Raw genomic sequence first — 20,916 nt, 5'->3', positions numbered from 1 at the left:
GAATTAGAGAAAATACATGGAAATACTTCTTCCAGGCAGAGAAGAAAAAAGGGGTGGTGGGGTTTATTTGGGTGTGTGTGTGTATTACAATTACAAATACAAATAATGGGGCCAAGAACACAACATTAAACCCATGCTTTCATCAGCAAATACCGGCTTGTTCCAGATCAACAAAAGTTCATGGTTTGCATGTGTGTGAGAGGTTGTATTCAGCAGGTTCTGACCAGTTCTGGAGAACCAATAGCGGAAATTTTGAGTAATTCAGAGAACTGGTAAATACACCTCTGGCTGGCCCCGCCCCCCATCAGTTCTCTGCCTCCCGAGTCCTAGCTGATCAGGAGGGAATGGGGATTTTACAGTATCTTTCCCTGAGTGGGGAGGGAATGAAGATTTTACAGTATCTTTCCCCTGCCATGCCCACCAAGCTACACCCACAGAACTGGTGGTAAAAAAAAAATTGAATCCCACCACTGGTGTGTGTGTGTGTGTGTGTGTTTCCTTACCTAACGGCCAGCCTTATTGTTCATCATCTTCCTCTCTTTCCAATATTCGGCATAAGCATGGATATTTACACAGCTCAATTGAAAACATCCTTAGACAAGAGGGAGGTGCCAGCAGGACTTTCCCCAGGTATCTTAGAAAGGATGGGGATAAGGGAATCTCAGGAGCAGCTCAATGCAAATTAGTAGATATGAAATGCAAAACGATGCATCTGAGGAAAAATAAAAAAAATAAAAAGCTTCAAGGCCAGGAAATGGAATGGAAACTCTTAGAAAAGAAATTGCAGCTCATAAGAGTCTCACTGTCTGTCTGTCTGTCTATCATCTATCTTTTATCTATCATCTTTTATCTATCATCTATGTCTATCTCTTTCTATCTCTATCTATTTCTATCTCTCGCTCTCTTTCTATGTCTGTCTATCTATCATCTATATTTTATCTATCATCTATCATCTATGTCTATCTCTATATCATTCTATCTCTATCTTTCTACATCTTTCTGTCAATCAATCTATCTATCTATCATTATATTTTATCTATCATCTATCATCTATGTCTGTTTCTTTCTGTCTCTTTCGATGTCTGTCTGTCTGACTGTCTGCCTGCCTGCCTGCCTGCCTGCCTGCCTGCCTGCCTGCCTGCCTGCCTGCCTACCTACCTACCTACCTACCTACCTACCAACCTACCTATCACCAGTCTGGTGCAATTGTTAAAGCACCGCTGACCTAAAAATTAGGAGATTGTGAGTTCTAGTACTGCCTTAGGCACGAAAGCCAGGTTCGTGCCTTTGGGCCAATCACCAGGAGACCTTCTAAACATTAACTATCATGTTCCTCTCTGTCCCTTGACTGTTCAAAGTGCAGAATCATAACCTCAGAAATTATGTGATGCTATGCTTCACAAAACAAGGACTGTCTATAAAAATGGGACGGCAGGGGTCAAAATAGCAAACATGTTTGCATTCTATCTAAGCGCTTCTCTTTATTCTCTAAGCGGACCTGCTTTGCAAGGCAGCTATTGTTAGAAATTGGTTACGCAGCACCTTGCTTCTGTTTAAATCCATGTTTGGTGGCCGCGAGAATGAGCTACATTTTGTGCAAGTGGCTCAGCACTTCTCCTCATTCATTCCCATGGCATGAAATTCATTCAAGAATTGAAGTCGTCTGTGTTTCCCTCTGGATGGATCGCCTAACATTTTAGGCAATGGGAGGAATTGGTGCAGGCATGTTACAATTAATAGCAATAGCAATAGCAATACCAGTTAGACTTATATACCGCTTCATAGGGCTTTCAGCCCTCTCTAAGCGGTTTACAGAGTCAGCATATTGCCCCCAACAACAATCCGGGTCCTCATTTTACCCACCTTGGAAGGATGGAAGGCTGAGTCAACCCTGAGCCGGTGAGATTTGAACCGCCGAACTGCAGAACTGCAGTCAGCAGAAGTAGCCTGCAGTGCTGCATTTAACCACTGCGCCACCTCGGCTCCTCCCACCACCCGCAAGTATTTTTTATCAGTGGATTGGTTGCAGGGGTGGGATCCAAAATGTTTTACTACCGCATTAAACTTAGCCTTTTCCCTCACTGATTCTTTTCTTTTTCTTTTAGTGCAAAACAAATGTTGATTTACTTCTCACCTAGGAATACCCACAGCAATTTCAAAAACGCTTTCAGATAGCCAGATTAATTGACAAAACGAATCCCTATTCAACATTGTTTATCTGCCTCCTCTTCCTCCTCCCAGAAATGTTGGGGCATCTTGCCCTGAAGAATGGGACTGGGTTCGCAAGTGACACACAAAGCCATGGATTATTTAAATCCTGGCTTATTGACAGCTATAGTGGGTAAATCCACACAATCTGTTGCGCTGCCAATCCAGGCTTTACAAATTGCAGGGAAAAGGTTTTCCTCCTATGCGAAGCCGAAATAAGTCACCTTAGGACTCAAAGCTGGAACGACGCCACCAACCTATAATAACCAACTATGGCTCAAGGCGGTCAGAAGTTAGAGATCTTCTTATGAAAGTTAATTGCATAAATAAATTGGAACTGTTTTCAAGGCCTAATCTAGTTGTTTTCGGCTGTTTAAAGAGAAAAGAAATTATGGTGGCTTCCCAAGAACGGGCTGGGGAGGGAAGGGATTGCAGCCCAAAGCACCGAGGGACACAGAAGAGCAAAGTTGGTGCTGCATGTAGAGTCCAACCTCTTGCCTTTCCTGGCAGTGCCAAAAGCTGTTCTCACTTTGTCTCATAAATGTTTAACACAAAGCACTTTGCAACGGAGAAGGTTATTAAGACAGGTTGTTGTCTGTGGGGCTGAAGGCGATCATATTTCAAATGTGGCCAGCTGTGTGTGGATGGGTGTGGGAGAGGCAGAGAGAGGCAGAGAGAGAGGGGGGAGACAGAGAGAGGTAGCAACAGAGAGAGGGGGGACAAAGAGAGAGAGAGACAGAGAGACAGAAAGAGAGGGGAGACAGAGAGAGAACAGAGAGAGACAGAGACAGAGACAGAGAAAGGGGACAGAGAGAGAGAGTGACAGAGAGACAGAGACAGAGAGAAGGGGGGACAGAGAGAAAGACAGACAGAGAGGGACAGAGAGAGAGATAAAGAGACAGAACAGAAAGAGAGGGGGCACACAGAGAGAGGAGGGACAGAGAGAGACAGAGAGTCAGAGACAAGAACGAAAGGGGGACAGAGAGAGAGACAAAGAGTCAGAAAGACAGAGAGACAGAGTCAGAAAGAGAGGGGGGACAGAGAGAGAGACAGAGAGACAGAGACAGAGAGAAAGGGGGACAGAGAGAGTGAGAGTGACAGAGAGACAGAGAAGGGGGACAGAGAGAGAGAGAGAGAATGACAGAGAGAGACAGAGAAGGGGGACAGAGAGAGACAGAGAGACAGAGACAGAGAAGGGGGACAGAGAGAGACAGAGAGACAGAGACAGAGAAGGGGGACAGAGAGAGACAGAGAGACAGAGACAGAGAAGGGGGACAGAGAGAGACAGAGAGACAGAGACAGAGAAGGGGGACAGAGAGAGAGAGTGACAGAGAGAGACAGAAAGAGACAGAGAGACAGAGACAGAGAAGGGGGAGAGAGAGAGAGAGACAGAGAGACAGAGAGACAGAGACAGAGAGAAGGGGGGACAGAGAGAGACAGACAGACAGAGAGGGACAGAGAGAGAGAGAGAGACAAAGAGACAGAAAGACAGAGAGATAGAAGAGAAAGAGAGGGGGACACAGAGAGAGGAAGGACAGAGAGAGACAGAGAGTAAGAGACAAGAAAGAGAGGGGGGCAGAGAGAGAGACATAAAGAGGGGGATAGAGAGAAAGATAGAGAAACAGAGACAGAGAGAGGGAAGACAGAGAGGGGAGACAGAGAGAGATTAAGGGACAGAGAGAAACCGAGAGAGAGACGGGGGAGAGAGAGAGAGAACACGCAGGGATATTTCTTAGATCTCCTTTGGGCAAATAAAATGTCTTTATAAGAAAGGATGGAGGGGGACGAAACATGAACAGGGACTCCCTGTGGACCCCGTACTTGGCATTTGAGAGATGCCCTGCCAGCAGATTGGGCCGTTGCAACCTTCTTTTTGCTGAAATTTGAAGAGTGAAGGGAGGGGGGGAAAGTCATCTCCCCCCCCCTCCGCCCAACTAATAAAACTGAATGAGCTCAATAAGAAGCCTGTTCTTGCGAGCCGCGTGGTGAACAAGAGCAACAGTACTACTCATTTGATATTAAAAAAAATGCCATTTCTGGAATAGCAAATTAATTTTTTCTGGCTGCAAAAAAAAAAAAAAAAAAACAATAACCGGGCACCAGTCATATTTATTCCAACTGTTTGTGTCAGCCTGGAACATTTGAGCTTTTCCAAACGCATTCTTTGCCTCCCTTCTTTAATTCCTCCGCCAGGTTGGAGGTTTTATTTGGCTGATTAATCAACTCAGGCTGTGGTTGATTCACTGATGGGGGGCAGTATTAATTGAAAGGATGAGCTTCAGAGTTCAAAGGGGACAAGTTCATTTTTGGGTGATTTTCCTGCTAGGATTTTACCGAAGAGGCGGGTACAGATAGGAGAAATAAAAGAAATCCAATGCACATGCATAGGTGGACTGGATAATTGCATCCGTGGAAGATTTGCAAGATGGTTGTTGATCACCAGCTGAATACGAAACAGGTATGTGATGTGACTGCTAGAAAGGTACATACCCTTCCATCAACAGAGGTATAGTTGAGTCCCCGTGTATTCTCCATTGCTAAATGATACAACTATCCAGCCCTGGGCACTGCATTTTAAAGAAGGTTTGTAGAAGCTGGAACAGCTGCAAAAAATAAAATAAATATAATAAAATAAATATAATAATAAAAAAAAGAATAAAATAGAATAAAATAAAAGAATAAAATAAAATGAAATGAAATGAAAGAATAAAATAAAAGAATAAAATAAAGTGAAATAAAATAAAGTAAAATAAAATAAAATAAAAAATAAAATAAAAGAATAAAATGAACTGAAATAAAATAAAGTAAAATAAAGTAAAATAAAATAAAGTAAAATAAAATAAAGTAAAGTAAAATAAAATAAAGTAAAATAAAGTAAAGTAAAATAAAATAAAATAAAGTAAAATAAAGTAAAATAAAATAAAATAAAGTAAAATAAAATAAAGTAAAATAAAATAAAGTAAAGTAAAATAAAATAAAATAAAGTAAAATAAAGTAAAATAAAATAAAATAAAAGAATAAAATAAACTGAAATAAAATAAAGTAAAATAAAATAAAGTAAAATAAAATAAAATAAAGTAAAGTAAAATAAAATAAAATGAAATGAAATGAAATGAAATGAAATAAAAGAATAAAATAAAAGAATAAAATAAACTGAAATAAAATAAAGTAAAATAAAATAAAATAAAATAAAATAAGAGAGCCAGTTTGGTGTAATGGTTAAGATGAGGAATTTGAAATGGGGAAATATGCTTTCTATCTATATATGCATCATGGTATTAGAATGAATAGGATGGTCAAAAATAATTGTACAACACTAGCACTGTTTTATAAGGGACACGGTGACTCAGTGACTAAGATGCAGAGCTTGTTGATCAAAAGGTCGGCAGTTCAGCGGTTCGAATCCCTAGCGCCACGTAATGGAGTGAGATCCTGTTAGTTGTCCCAGCTTCTGCCAACCTAGCAGTTTGAAAGCATGTAAAAAATGCAAGTAGAAAAATAGGGACCACCTTTGGTGAGAAGGTAACAATATTCCATGTGCCTTCGGTGTTTAGTCATGCTGGCCACATGACCACAGAGATGTCTTTGGACAGCGCTGGCTCTTCGGCTTAGAAACGGAGATGAGCACTGCCCCCTAGAGTCGGGAACGACTAGCACATATGTGTGAGGGGAATCTTTACCTTTTAGCACTGTTTAAGTAGCATATATGTTATTTGTTTTCACTTTTATGGCAAGTGAAATGCCAGAACAATCACACTGTGTGTTCAAGATACTTATATGTAAATAATAACATTAAAAAAAAAAAAAGGAATGGGGAAACTGTGAGTTCTAATCCTTGCTTAGTCGTGAATGCCAGCTAGGTGATTTTGGCCCAATCATCAGGAGAGAGTGAATTAATACAAAAAGTGTATTTATGTTCTTATTGTTTACGATTGTGGTTGCTATTACTGTGCTTGCTTATTTTTGCAACCCGTTGAGACACTTTGTGGCTGGGTGGAATATATACTGGATTAATTTTAAAAAGCGAATAAATATATAAAGACATTCCCTAGGAAGGTTCTGACAGTTCTGCAAATTTAATTTCTAGCAAGTGTTTTTTTAAAAAAACTTGCAGCAACATTGACATGTTATATTTTTAAATGGACCATGGAAGTAGGCCTATCTAATTTTACTATTTTGAGATTCTACTGCAGTGTTTCTCAACCTTGGCAACTTGAAAATGTCCGGACTTCAACTCCCAGAATGCCCCAGCCAGCATAGTATATAGTATATAGTATATAGTATATAGTATATAGTATATAGTATATAGTATATAGTATATAGTATATAGTATATAGTATATAGTATATAGTATATAGTATATAGTATATAGTATATAGTATATAGTATATAGTATATAGTATATAGTATATAGTATATAGTATATAGTATATAGTATATAGTATATAGTATATAGTATATAGTATATAGTATATAGTATATAGTATATAGTATATAGTATATAGTATATAGTATATAGCAGTGTTTTTCAACCACTGTGCCGCGGCACACTAGTGTGCCGTGACATAGTGTAAGGTGTGCCGTGGGAAAAACACTTTATATATAGTCAATATAGGCACAGAGTTAAATTTTTTTAACATTTTCTAATGGTGGTGTGCCTCGTGATTTTTTTCATGAAAAAAGTGTGCCTTTGCACAAAAAAGGTTGAAAAACACTGGTATATAGTATATAGTATATAGTATATAGTATATAGTATATAGTATATAGTATATAGTATATAGTATATAGTATATAGTATATAGTATATAGTATATAGTATATAGTATATAGTATATAGTATATAGTATATAGTATATAGTATATAGTATATAGTATATAGTATATAGTATATAGTATATAGTATATAGTATATAGTATATAGTATATAGTATATAGTATATAGTATATAGTATATAGTATATAGTATATAGTATATATTAGATTTTTACAACCCCTGGTAAGCCCCAATTATGGGAGGAAGCTAACTGCTTCCATCATCTGTCATTCGGCTCGTCACAAGAGTCCATCACGACAGAAACCCAATATTTTTACTGTTGCCTTTGTTATATTTGTGTTTTTTTATTTGTGCTGATAAATAAATAAAGGGAGACTAGTATAGATCTATTTCAAGCTATTTAGCTCTCATCAGCTAGCCATACCCTTACTGGGATTTGAACCTGGGCTATATTGCATACTAGGCATACTAGGCAGAGATCTTAGCCATTAGGCCACAGGCTCTATATAGTATATAGTATATAGCAGGGGTGGGTTTCAACCGGTTCGCGGCGGTCCCCGCGAACCGGTTGGTCGGCGAACCCGGAAGTAAGTAATTTCCAGGAACGTCGAAGGGCCCGCCCGCCTGCCCGCACTCCTTACCCGTTTTTGACGAGTTCTGCGCTTCCATGCAAGCGCAGGACGCATACAGCGCCTGTGCGATCCTCCAGGAGCAGCTGGAGCATCGCACAGATGCTAGTACGCATGCGTGCACTGCGCCCATGCATGAGGACGCCACCGGCCCCGTTCCAACCGAACCAGTTGGAACGGGGTGAGAAACCCACCCCTGGTATATAGTATATAGTTATAATTATAATATATAGAACAGCGATGTATATAATTGGAAAAGAATAATAATGAAATAACCACTATGTAATTATGACTGATACCGATCAGTGGTGAGTTCCGGCAGAGACTACTGCCGGTTCACTCAGGGGCTTATGCATTCGCAGTACAACTAAAATTACTCTCTGCATGCACAGAAGCAAAAAAAAAGATGGCAGTGCCTACGGCGCCACCGGGAGAACCGGTTCAGGGGCATGGCAGGCCCGGGTTCCAGCGACCCAGACCACCATGCTACTACCAGTCCCGCTGAACCAGTCCGTACTGGTAGGAACCCACCACTGATAACGATACTGGAGCGCTATAAAGATTGAAAAGGTGGTGTAAATGACGAAATATGTTCAATAAAAATATTATATAAAAAAAGCACCTTTGGGACAACCATGACCTGGAGTATCTCCATACACTGATGGAAGGGAAGACAATTGGTCTTGTGATTTTTTTCCTCTACCCTGCTTGTCACTTTTGTGTTTTGTGTGATGCTTTCTCTTAGACTGCACAGCCTTTCTTTAAAATTCCTCAAGAACGTTGAGACAAAAGCAATTATATTATTAATTCATGGGTGTTTTTCCCTGAGAGTAAGCTTCTAATGAATCTTTTGAGCCAACAAGCTTCATAGTCTCCATGCGGGTGGAGGACCTATCCTTAGTGAGCTTCAGTATCTTTTTTTCCCCCCCTTGGCCTGCTTTTCTCCATTTCCCCACATTTCTGCTGTTTCTTTCCGCCGGTTTTCACACTCAATCAGTCCCGGTGTCCTTTACAGTTGCCACCACACGCCACACTCATTTAGCGAGCGTGCCAGCTCAGAGAGTCATTAGGCACTCACTCCGTGTATCTTGTGAGCAGCTGCGCATTTGGGCCAGCAAGACTTAATCAGCCACTGGATCAAATGCAAGCCGAGCCAAGAAAATAAGTGAGGATGTCATCCCTCCCCCCTCTGCTGCCTCCAGCCTCTTTCAAGGCTGATTATTGGACTCGCTTCTCTGAAAGGTCCCAAGCTGTTTCTCCAGGCTGTTCCTGCCCTCCTCCAGTCATCCCGCTCGAAGATGCTTAGACCTCTCTGGAGATATTTTCTCACCCTGATTGAGATTCTTCTCCCTTCTTCTCTCCACTCCTAGCTAATGGTGCAGTTTCACCTTCTGGATGACCTTACCGGTTTTGGCATCTGTCATAGGTACCAATCCATATCTTCCTCAGATAAAAACAGCTCCAGCAACTAGTGTCTATTTTTTTTCCTGCCCAAATTTCCTATCATCGATTCTGGCTGAAGAAGACTTGCAGTTCTGGAGCAAAATATATCTTCCATTTCTCTCTCTCTCTCTCTCTCTCTCTCTCTCTCTCTCTCTCTCTTTCTTGCTCTCGCTCTCTCTATCTATCTATCTATCTATCTATCTATCTATCTATCTATCTATCTATCTATCTATCATCTATCATCTATCTATCTATATATGTTTAGTGTCACAACCCCTGGTAAGCCCCAATTATGGGAGGAAGCTAACTGCTTCCACCATCTGTCAATCGGCTCATCACAAGAGTCCATCACGACAGAAACCCAATATTTTTACTGTTGCCTTTGTTATATTTGTGTTTTATTTGTGCTGATAAATAAATAAAGGAATGGAAGCAGTTAGCTTCCTCCCATAATTGGGGCTTACCAGGGGTTGTGACACTAAATATATACCTTCTTCCCTGGCTTCAGCTGATAAGGAGGAGACCTGTGGCTTAATGGCTAAGACGTTTGCCTAAGATGCAATACAGCACAGGTTCGAATCCCAGTAAGGGTATGGCTAGCTGATGAGAGCTAAATAGCTTGAAATAGATCTATACTAGTCTCCCTTTATTTATTTATCAGCACAAATAAAACATATATATATATATATATATATATATATATATATATATATATATATATATATATATATATATATATATATATATATATATATATATATATATTAAGGTGACCAGACATAACGCTTTTGGCGGGACACCCCCGCTTTTTGATGCATTTTCCCGCGTCCCGCCCGCTTTTTTAAAAGGCACGCTTTTTTTGGCGCTCGCAGCTCCCGCCCATCAGCTGCTGGGCTGGCTCATCGTTCTGTTCTATGCTACCTACAAATTTAAGCCAGCCCAGCCTGCCGCTCACTGATTTGATTGGCTGGACTCCAGCCAATCAGTGAGCTGGCCAACCAGCTCACTGATTGGCTGGACTCCTTAGCTGAGGACGCAGAGGACTCTCCATTTTATTTTGTCTTTCTTGTTGGGGTTGCAGCTGCGCTTACTGGTGGTGAGTAAAATTAATCATGTTTTGTAAAAAATTTTACTCGGGAGTAAATTTTACTTACTCCCGAGTAAAAATTTTACTCGGGAGTAAAATTTACTCCCGAGTAAAAATTTTACTCGGGAGTAAAAAGCGGCTGCCGGTCGCGCAGAGAACTTCCACGTGGTTCCATCCAGACTTGCCGCCCGTGCTGGCTGGGAACTCCGCAAAGCCAAAGGGGGAGAAGGCAGGGGGCTGTCTCCTCCTCCCAGCCCAGCAAACAGTCCTTTTTTCAGCTGTGCAGACAACTTCCACGTGGCTCTCGCAGCCGGCAGAAGCATTTTTTCGGGGGAGGGCTCTGCCTTAAGCAAGAATTGCATTAAAGACCAGAGCAACAGGTATTTCCTTTTGAGCTAAATGTATTTTTCCAGTTTGAATTGGGCATAATCTTTTTTTATTGATCCACTGTCAGGAAGAGGGATTATAATTTAAAACAGATGATTTCAGTGGCATCTTTTTTATTAATTTAAATTTCTTTCCGTTCTCCATACCCATCTTCTTGTATCAAATAATAGCTGTGGATTCATTGGTATTAATTAAGTGTATATGTTTGAAGCAGTGCAGGAAATCTTGAAAACTTATGAATTTCTCTCCCCTCTGTGGCATTAGGCCTTAGTATCTGATTTGCTATATAACTTAGCAGTAGTTATTAGCACTCTTGGTGAATGATTCCCTTTTCTCAAATTATCTTGAACAATAATTTGCAATGTTTTCATATCTTGCATCCAGCTTTTTAAATTTATTATTAAATAATTTGTATTCTATCAGGGGCTTTCAGCAGTTTACAGCAACAAAAATGCCAAATAAAATTATATTATTATAAAATCATTGTAACAATTCCACAAAAACAATAAAAAGAAAATCCAGTGATAAAACCATATTAAATCCCAATGGCTCTAGAAGACAGAATAATTTGTACAGCCTTCCTGAATGGACAGCAGGTTAGGGCTCCCTGCTCTGGAGGAGGTTTCCAAAGGATGGGCACCAGCTGAAACCTTCCTCCTAAGAAAGCCCTACCTTTGTCATGAATGGGATTACAGGGCCTCCCCAGAATATATTTAAAGCTCTGGTAAGATAGCTTTGAGGGGGGTGGTCTTTAAATATTTGGACTTTAAGCTGATTTTGGAACATCTGTAAATTTGAAAGCACAAAAAATGCTATTGGCTTGTTTCCAGATGAGTCATTTACTATAAGGAGTATAGGCTCAATGTATTTTAAAATAATATTTTATTTATTGTGCATATGATTTTTTAAAATAGTGGTATTCTGTGTTGATTCTTTTTTTAAATTGTCTTAGACTATTTAAAAAAAGATTCTATCCAAAATAAATTGAAACAAGCCATTTTTAAAATTTCTATGCACAATACTTTGGAGTCATGATTGACACTGAGTGAATTTGCACTTTTAATAATCAGGAAGATACAATGGCATTGAAAAAAGTGACTGATGACCATTTTTCACACTTAGCGACCATTTTCACACTTAGCGACGGTTGTGGCATCCTCATAGTTACGCGATCAAAATGTTGATGTTTGGCAACGGATTCGTATTTCTGATGATAGTTTGAAATGGTGACAGTATAAATTATTGCTGGTGTAATACTTAACAATGGTTTTTAAGGATTTCTTTTATTTATAGAATACCCTTTTTTATTATTTTGGGGGGATTTTTACTTTTAAATTGTTTATAAAATGTATTTACTACAAGAAATGTTCCTTTTTGCAAATGTGATCTTTGCAAATCTTTGTGATGCAATATGTTCAGACCAGGTTTATGTGTCTCAAAGTGGCTGCTATTCTATGGGCAGGCCAGGTTGGTGCAAGGCAGCTTTGCCAGATTTGGTGTGTTTCACCCTCATTGAATTTTATATCGTATAAAGAATGGAAGGAGGGAGGAAGAGAAAAAAGGAGGAAGGGAGTGAGTGAGGAAAGAAGAGGATGGAAGGAGGGAGGAAGGAAGGAAGAGAGGGAAAGAGCAGAAGACAGATAAGGTGAAGGTAGATAAGCAAGAGGAATGAAGGAAGAAGTGAGGAGTCTCGAGGAGGGGGAAAACATTTAGTGACCAAAGTTACAATGGCATTGAAAAAAGTGACTGATGACCGTTTTTCACACTTAGCGACCGTTGAGACCATTTTTCACACTTAGCGACCATTGAGACCACTTTTCACACTTAGCGACCGTTGCAGCATCCTCATGGTCACGTGATCAAAATTTTGTTTGGCAACAGATTCGTATTTATGCTGGTTTCAGTGTCCTGGGGTGACCTTTTGACAAATTTTTTTTTTTTAATCAAGCCCCCCCCCCCCCCCCCGGTCAAGGGTGTCCCTCTTTTCCAATCTGAAAATCTGGTCACCTTAATATATATATATATATATATATATATATATATATATATATATATATATATATATATATATATATATATATATATATATATATATACACACACACACACACACACACACACACACACACATACATACATACATACATGTATGTATATATATTCCTTCATTTGATGAAAGATTGCTTCTGAAATTCAATCAAAGTAGAAGATCATGTCAGAAACAGTGCCATAGGGGGAAGCTGGTATTTGTACTCTCCATTAATGACATGATTGACCAAGATGGATAGGTGGCTGTTCTGACCCGCTCCTCCATCCAGTAACGAATGCCAAGACAAGCTTAACTGGAATGTACTTTAATAGCAAGACACCAAAACCTCGTTGGCTGAAAGCCAAGCATAACAAACAGATAAGGACCTTGGCAGCAACTCAGACAAACTCAGGCAGCAATAAACACAGATAAGGCTTGGCAGCAATCCAGCCTGCCAAGCTCACAGTACTGTCCTCCTGCGTTGACTTCTACAAAGAGGGCCCTGTGCACAGGTAGTTTTTATAGTCTGGAGAGGAGTCTAATGACCACCAGCTGAGTGCAATCACCTCCTGTAATTGCGTAATTGTTCCTGACGCCTAGTAGCTCTTTGATGGCGTGCATCCAGGAACAACTCACTGCTGGCTTCTGGATCACTCTCCCTTGTTTCCTCCCCACTGGTCCAAGGCTCAGGCACCAGCTGGTGGCCAACCAGTCTCTCTGCACCCTGCTTGGAGTTGGAACCCTGTCCAGGGTCCTCCATATCCTCTAGAGCCGACTCATAAGTCCCCTCGCTGTCGGAGTCTGGTGGCAGCTCCAACGGCTCCTGCTGGGCCACAATAGGTGGCAATGTTCCCCCCCCATAGACACTCTCTTGCCTTTGGTCTTCAGCTTCCTTGGCTTCCAGATGTAGCAGAAGACATCTGGAAGGCCTTTTCCAGTGATATTGCTTCTATAATTGCTAAAGAAGAGTCCTACACCTCTGATAAAGGGATAAATTTATATGACCTCCCAGATATTTCTCCTCTGTGAAGACTTTGGTGCTCACTGAGCTTGGTTGTTTTCTTGCAGATGTTTCATTCTCCAATCAGGTAACATCATCAGTGCTAGGTGATCATGTACTATCACTGATGGTGTTATCTAGTATGAGTAACAAAACATCTGCAAGAACAAAATCAGGCTTAGAGAACACCAAGCAGTGGTGGGATTCAGCCAGTTCGCACCACTTCAGGAGAACCGGTGGTTAACTTTCTAAGCAGTTTGGTGAACTGGTTGTTGGAAGAAATCATTACGGCAGAGAACCAGTTGTTGAATTATTTGAATCCCACCACTGGCACCAAAGTTCAATCCTGAACTACAAATATTCTCTTCTAATGTTTCTTCTCCCCTCAAATTTCATAATTAATGGAAGTTATTTAGCAATAGAGGAGAATATTTGTAGCTGAGAATTTGACTTTGAAGTCTTTGATGCTATCTGAGCTTGATTGGTTTCTTAGAGATGTTTCATTACCCAACTAGGTAGCCTCATGCTAGAAAGGAGTGGGGTTTGCTCTCTGGCCCATTTCCTTCTGGCACTGATGTTGTTACCTAGTTGGGTAATGAAACATCTGCAAGAAAACAATCAAAGCTCAGAGAGCACCAAGGTCCTCTCGCAAGTTAGTTACGCCCTTGAGAAGTTACTTAGGTGCTTCAAGGTTCAAACCACCGCTTTGAATTGGGATTATAGGCTCCTGGGAAACAGTGAATTTGATGTAACAGTCATATGTTCTAAATAGGGAATACCTTGGTCAACAATCAGGTTCATTAGGATCCAAAAGGTTCTGCAAAATTAGCTCATGTGCTGTGCACCACAAATAAATAAATAAATGAAAATTGCCCCATTCGCTGGGCAAACTTTTAGCATTGATAACCACAAAACTACATAGCAACTGCCTGTCGGACTTCATTCAACTTAACATTTCAAGCTGGTGCAAGTGAAAAGTTACCCAATTTATTACATATTGTTTTGTTTTCCAATAGTTCGTTTCCACCTTTCTCTTCCTCCCCTCTTCTTGCCTGCACTTTGATAGCAACAGGAACCTTTGTCTTCCAAAGCTATTTTTGAGACTGAAATATTGGCAAATTATTTCCCAAACCTCCACACAAGTGGATCACACAGAGAAAATAGTCTGTGTAAGAATGTGGTAAATTGTTTCTTTCCCAGAAAGCAATAAAGCCAAGAAAAAGGTTATGCATGAGTCGTTATGAAGCAAGAGTTCCCTCCCCAACCCATCCCCATCCCCCCAAAAGGAAGCATCCAGCTTCGTATATATATATAGTGGGTATTTGCAGAGAGGGAGCAAGAAAATGTCGTATCTATTGAACATTGGGTGTGAAATTTCTGTTTGTAGAGATGTTGGTGGTATCATTGGGTTATTAACAAGTCTATAAACAATGCCATAGCAGGGAGCTAAGATAACCTTGCATCAGGACACAACTCTTGGTCAAGGGGGCAAAGAAAAGAGTGGAGCCCAGAAATGATTTTGTACTTAAAGAGGCAAGAAAAATCATTTCAACCTCCCTAACACTAATGGCCTTTGAACTATGGTGCTGGAGAAGACTCCTGCGAGTCCCTTGGACTGCAAGACAATCCAACTGGTCAGTCAGTCCTAGAGGAGATCAACCCTGATTGCTCTTTAGAAGGCCAGATCCTGAAGATGAAACTCAAGTACTTTGGCCACCTAATGAGAAGGAAGGACTCGCTGGAGAAGAGCCTCGTGTTGGGAAAGATGGAGGGCAAAAGAAGAAGGGGACGACAGAGAATGAAATGGATGAATGGAGTCACAGAAGCAGTAGGTGTGAGCTTAAATGGAATCCAGAGGATGGTAGAGGACAGGAAGGCCTGGAGGAACGTTGTCCATGGGGTTGCAATGGGTCGGACATGACTTCACAACTAACAACAACAACAACAACAACAACAACAACAACAACAACGGAAGGTAAGTATATACTATCCCTGAGCAGGACATAATTCTTGGTCAAGGGGAAAAAATGAGAGCAGAGCCTAGAAACTATTTTGTACTTAAAGAGATGAGAAAAATCATTTCACTCTCCCTGACACTAATGTAAAAGGAAGTTTGGAGATAAAACGGTGGATAAACATAATGTGTTAAGGCATAATCTGGAGTTGGTCTGAATCTGTCTTAGGAGAAAAGGTGTATAACTGAAGCTGCTCCAAAAGTCTTATATACAGTCTATGAGACCTCCATAATTTTTGGGGTGCTGGAAAATTGCCTAATGAGGAAGCAATCCTAATAACTTGTTATCATAGTACTCAACTTCAATGATCAACATCAGTGATCCAAAAAGAGGATCCTATGTGAAGAAGAAGAGGAGGAAGAGGAGGAGGAGGAGGAGGAGGAGGAGGAGGAAGGAGGAGCTAGTTCTCAACTTATAATTGGTCACTTGGTCACTATTTGGACCCCTCCCAAAATATACTTACGGTCTGAATTTGAAGTTCCAATTGCTGCCCCTCCATCGTGTCAGCCTATTGTCCACAACTATCTGGGTCCTCATTTTACTGACCTCGGAAGGATGGAAGGCTAAGTCAATTTTAGTTGACTCAGCCAGGATCGAACTGCTGGCAGTGAGCAGAGTCATCCTGCAATACTACATTTTAACCACCACACCGCCATGGCTCTCACCATGGATATCAGTCCATTTCCCACCTTTACAGTTCTGATCCTTATCTTCAAATCTGTAACCGGCTTAGCTCTTTTGCAGTTCAAAGTCTCAGAGAAGTTTCAGATTTCATTTTACGGAGATCATCAAAGAACCTAAGAGCTTCTAACTAGCAGTTCCAGGGAACAGAAATTTCCTTCCAAGGGAAGAAGTCCCACTCAGCCTCTTCCTCTATTATGGGAAGAGCCGCGGTAGCATAGTGGTGAGAGTGCAGTACTGCAGGCTACTTCTGCTGCCTACAATTTGGCAGTTCGAATTTCACCAGGCTCAAGGTTGACTCAATCTTCTATCCTTCTGAGGTTGGTACAATGAGGACCCAAATTGTTGGGGGCAATAGGCTGATTTTGTAAAACTGCTTAGAGAGGGCCGTAAAGCACTGTGAAACAGTATATAAGTCTAAGTGCTATTGCTATCTTTCCAGCAAAGTAAAGACTAAAATCTAGGGTTGAGTGATCCTTGCTCCTTACTTCAATTTCAAACCGTTATTTTCAATGCACAACGTGTGTCCAATGAGAAGGACATCCTTAATGCATTCTCCCAACACAAATACATCTCAATAACTCACTGTGAAAGAAAGAAAGAAAATCTCTAACCCAGTAAATCATACTAACAAACACACAATCCTCTACACATATATATGTGTAACATTACATTATAATATACTGGTTGACAACCCAGTGTTGCCCAGATATTTATTTATAGGGGGGAAATGTCCAGACCAAATGTAATTTCTAATGTTGGACTTTTCCCCTTATCAGAGGGAGCCCCCTTGTGGAGTACTATGAAGCCGTTACCATGGCAACTCCACTGTGCTGTACAATAAAAGCCATTTTACGGCAGTACAGTAGAAGCCATTTTAAGGCACAACAGGCTGTATCTTAACAGAACACACACCCCGGGGGATATTAGGGGTGTCTTACCCTCACAGTATTTGTTTCCAGAGAGTAACTCAAGTGTGTACCAAGTTTGGTTGAAATGGCTTGAGGCGTTCCAGAGTTATGCTGGAACATACACACACACACACACACACAGAGCCATTTATATATATGTAGATTGCACTAATATGAACATGTGCATGTTGTGCCGGCCCTGAAATCTATCATACTACATACTTATGTAGCATTCAGGAGTCTGACAGCTGGCAGAAAAAAGCTGTTCTTCAGCCTGTTTGTACAACTGGCTATGCTTCTATATCTCCTGCCTGATGGTAGGAGAGGAAAGAAGTGATGACCAGAGTGTGAGTTGTCCCTGAGGATTTTCCTCACTCTTCTAAGGCAGCGAGTCCTAGCGATCTCGTCTAGTGATGTCAGGGGACAGCCCACGATGTTTTGTACCATACTCACCACCCTCTGTAATGCCTTTTTATCGGCGGTTGTCAAGCCAGCATGCCATGCTGTAATGCAATAAGTGAGGATGCCTTCAATCGTGGGCCAGTAAAGGGAGGTCATCAGTTGTTGTTCCACCTTGTTCTGAGGCCTGCTTTATGAATGCTTATAGTTTATTCAGCTGCATTGGATTCACATTAAGTGAATTGAAAGTGGGTTCTATTAATTATGGTTTTAACTGCCATTGATTTGGATGGGAAGATAATTTCACTCATTTAGACGGCGGTACTAAACTTGCTATCAGGAAATGTAAATGCTTTGGTCTAGATACTTAAGATATGTATTCCGTAGCTGTTGTGGCCTGCCAGCGGCCAGCAGAGCTGGCAGCAAAGTCAGACGCTGTGGAGGTTGGGGAGGAGCATGGGCAGAGGTGGGTTCCTACCAGTTCGCACCTATTCGGTAGAGCCGGTTCATCAAATCTACTGAACCGGTTAGAAGAGGTTCCACCAGTGGACCCGGAAAACAGGCCACACCTACAGAAGAGGTTCCAAATTTTTTTGAAACCCACCACTGGTCCTTGGATATGATTATTCTACCCTATCATGCTCATATTTATAAAACTCAGTGCCTCTCTGAAAGGTAAGGATGACTACTGCGTTTGTGGTGCAATCAGAACATTGTGTGTGTTGAAGTTGTTTTAACGCAAACCAAAGATGCCTTTTAAAAAACAAGTTTACATCCTATTCTTATGCATGCCAGTGTTGTGTGAGAGGTAATTTAAGGTGGTTCTGACAAGTGTCGTCGGCATCTTCATATCCAGTCACATGGGCGGCAAGCCACTCCCATCCGGTCACATGGGTGGCAAGCCACTCCCACAAAGGAGGCCACACCCACATAGATTCAAACAATTTTTGAAACCCACCACTGAGCATGGGCTACTCCTGAGGCTGGGGAAGGTTCAGACGAGGGCTCTGTGTCAGAGGCAGAGAAGAAGCCGAGGCCATCTGGCAGTGATCAGGTGCCTACGGAGCTAGACAGCAGTGAGGCAGAGGAACAGCTGGAGCCTGTCCCCAGTGTGCACATGCGCAGAGTTGCTAGAAGAAAAGAACAACTCAGAAATCAGAGTCGACTTGAGAGTAAAGACACAGGTGGAAGGTGATTGACCCCTCCCATAGGAAACAAAAGAGGAGCGAAAGGAGAGGGGGCTTTTGCAGAAAACAATTTGTTTGTTTGGTTGTTAGATTCATTTCAGGAGTGTAAAGATCTGTCCATGAATCTCAGAGACTCTTTCTTTGCGCATCTTCCACCTCTTGTGGAAGATATTGACATGGCAGCTTTCCAAGGTAGATAAGGTCTGTAGTCATAAATATTCCTTTGAAAGACTGTTTGCCAGGCCTTGTGGAATGTGAAGGAGAGGAATTCACGTTCATTTAATAAAAGGGGTTTTGTCGGGACCAGGACTCTGCCTCTTGCTTTTGGGAAAGCCTAGGTCAGAACAGTAGCATTGCTGGATCTGGTCTCTGCAAGCCAGCGTAACATTAAAAAAAAACAGCAACCTATTTTAAAAGAACCTTTGCAGAGCTGCTGTAAAGGACTCGGGGGTCTAGCAATAAATCTCGAGGTTCCGTCTGTTTCCCCCCTCCTCCACATAGACTCCATCCAGTCTTGAAGGAGGTCGCTGGTAGCGACTGCCCAGATATCCATCTGTTCAAGCAAACCGAGGTGAAAATTGTTTAACCTATTGTTTGCCCTGTGATTGCCAGTCTTTATCCACACTCCGTGCTGAACTTCCATTAACTGCAAAATACACACGTCTCTACAATGGCCTGCTATTGTGTTTTTGATAGCCGAAGAGAGAAACAGAAAGACCAACCCAAAGGGCAATTTGATTCAACAGCCATGCGTCTTTCTCTCCCCCCCCCCCATTCAGAACTAACAAAAAGGCTGCTATCTTGTAAATGGTACCATTTTGCCACCTGAAATGGCCTGTTTACTTATATCGAGCCATGACTCACCTGCCTATAAGAGGCTACATACCTGCATATATTTTTTTGTTACAGGAATTAAAAAGGAGATGGAGAAAGGTAGAGCAGAAATCTATTTCCAGCATGGCAGATAATGATTCATTCCCCTTTCTCTCCTCCTCCCCCCAGATTTTTTTCTACGTAGAAGGGAAAAAGCTGCGGTAAATTGTTAAGCGCTCCCTAATGGGAAGTAATTGATTTCTGCATGTGTGGTAATGGATTTGGTCACATTGTGCAACAATGGATTTGACATAGGCACCGGCTGATATTATTAACATGGTTAAATTATTAGTCTGGTGGGCAAGAATTAGCCGCTGAATAGCAATAACCTTTGCAATTTGGTCTGCTTGGCCAATTCCAAGGGAATCTGGGTGGGGGGGAAAAAGGTATGTTTACAAGGGCGGTACATAAATAATTGGGTAATTTTGCTTTTCTAAAGACTTTCAGGTAGAGAGGACGCGGAGCAACAGGCTGGTTTAAAAATAACTGCTCTGGACATGGATGAAATGAAATTAGAGTTTCATAACCACCTCTCCTTCTGATTATCCGCAAGGTGAAGAGTGAATTCCCCCCCCCCCCCGGCCTCGCCACCAACAGCTGACCTGTGCTGCGAAGTGTTAGGCTGACAATGAAGCAACTCATGGTGAAAAGATGCGGAAGGCTGCGGATGCCTGGATGGCTGAGTTCTATAATAAAATCAGCATCTTCGTGCTGTAGGTGCTCAGGGACAGCACAGAGGCCAGGCATGGAAGCACCTGTCACTTTCACTTTCTCCCTCAGTAAAACATTTTCAATCGGAAGCTGTTTCAAGTTATTTTTGACCTACTTATAAACAAATGTATGAGTTTGGGGGAAGTTCTTATTAACAAAAATGAAACCCTTTACTTATCGGCGCCGGCCAAATTAAATATATACAGCCTTTCCCAGCATGGGGAGGATAATGTTGCTGCTGCTTCTGTCACTAAACCTGCTAAGAAAGAAAGAAAGAAAAAAAGAAAGAAAGAAAGAAAGAAAGAAAGGAGGGAGGGAGGGAGGGAGGGAGGGAGGGAAGGAGGGAGGGAGGGAGGGAGGGAGGGAAGAAAACCCCCCACAGAGATTCAAGTACAGTATCTCACTCGTGATCATTGAGGCCAGGAATTAAGGGCAGCTCCATTAAGCTCATCTGCCTAGAATGGACCCCTCTGAAAATTTAATATCTTTTCACGGTCCAATTTTTAAAATCCAAAGTGATTTCTATCCCATTTCTATAAGGTTTATGAAGAAATCTGCTGTGTTTTGATTGATGGAATATGT

The sequence above is a fragment of the Thamnophis elegans genome, chromosome 13 (genome assembly GCF_009769535.1).
Source record: "Thamnophis elegans isolate rThaEle1 chromosome 13, rThaEle1.pri, whole genome shotgun sequence".
In the NCBI taxonomy this organism is placed as follows: domain Eukaryota; kingdom Metazoa; phylum Chordata; class Lepidosauria; order Squamata; family Colubridae; genus Thamnophis; species Thamnophis elegans.
The sequence above is the reverse complement of the archived record's forward strand: the minus strand, read 5'-3'. Positions refer to the sequence as shown.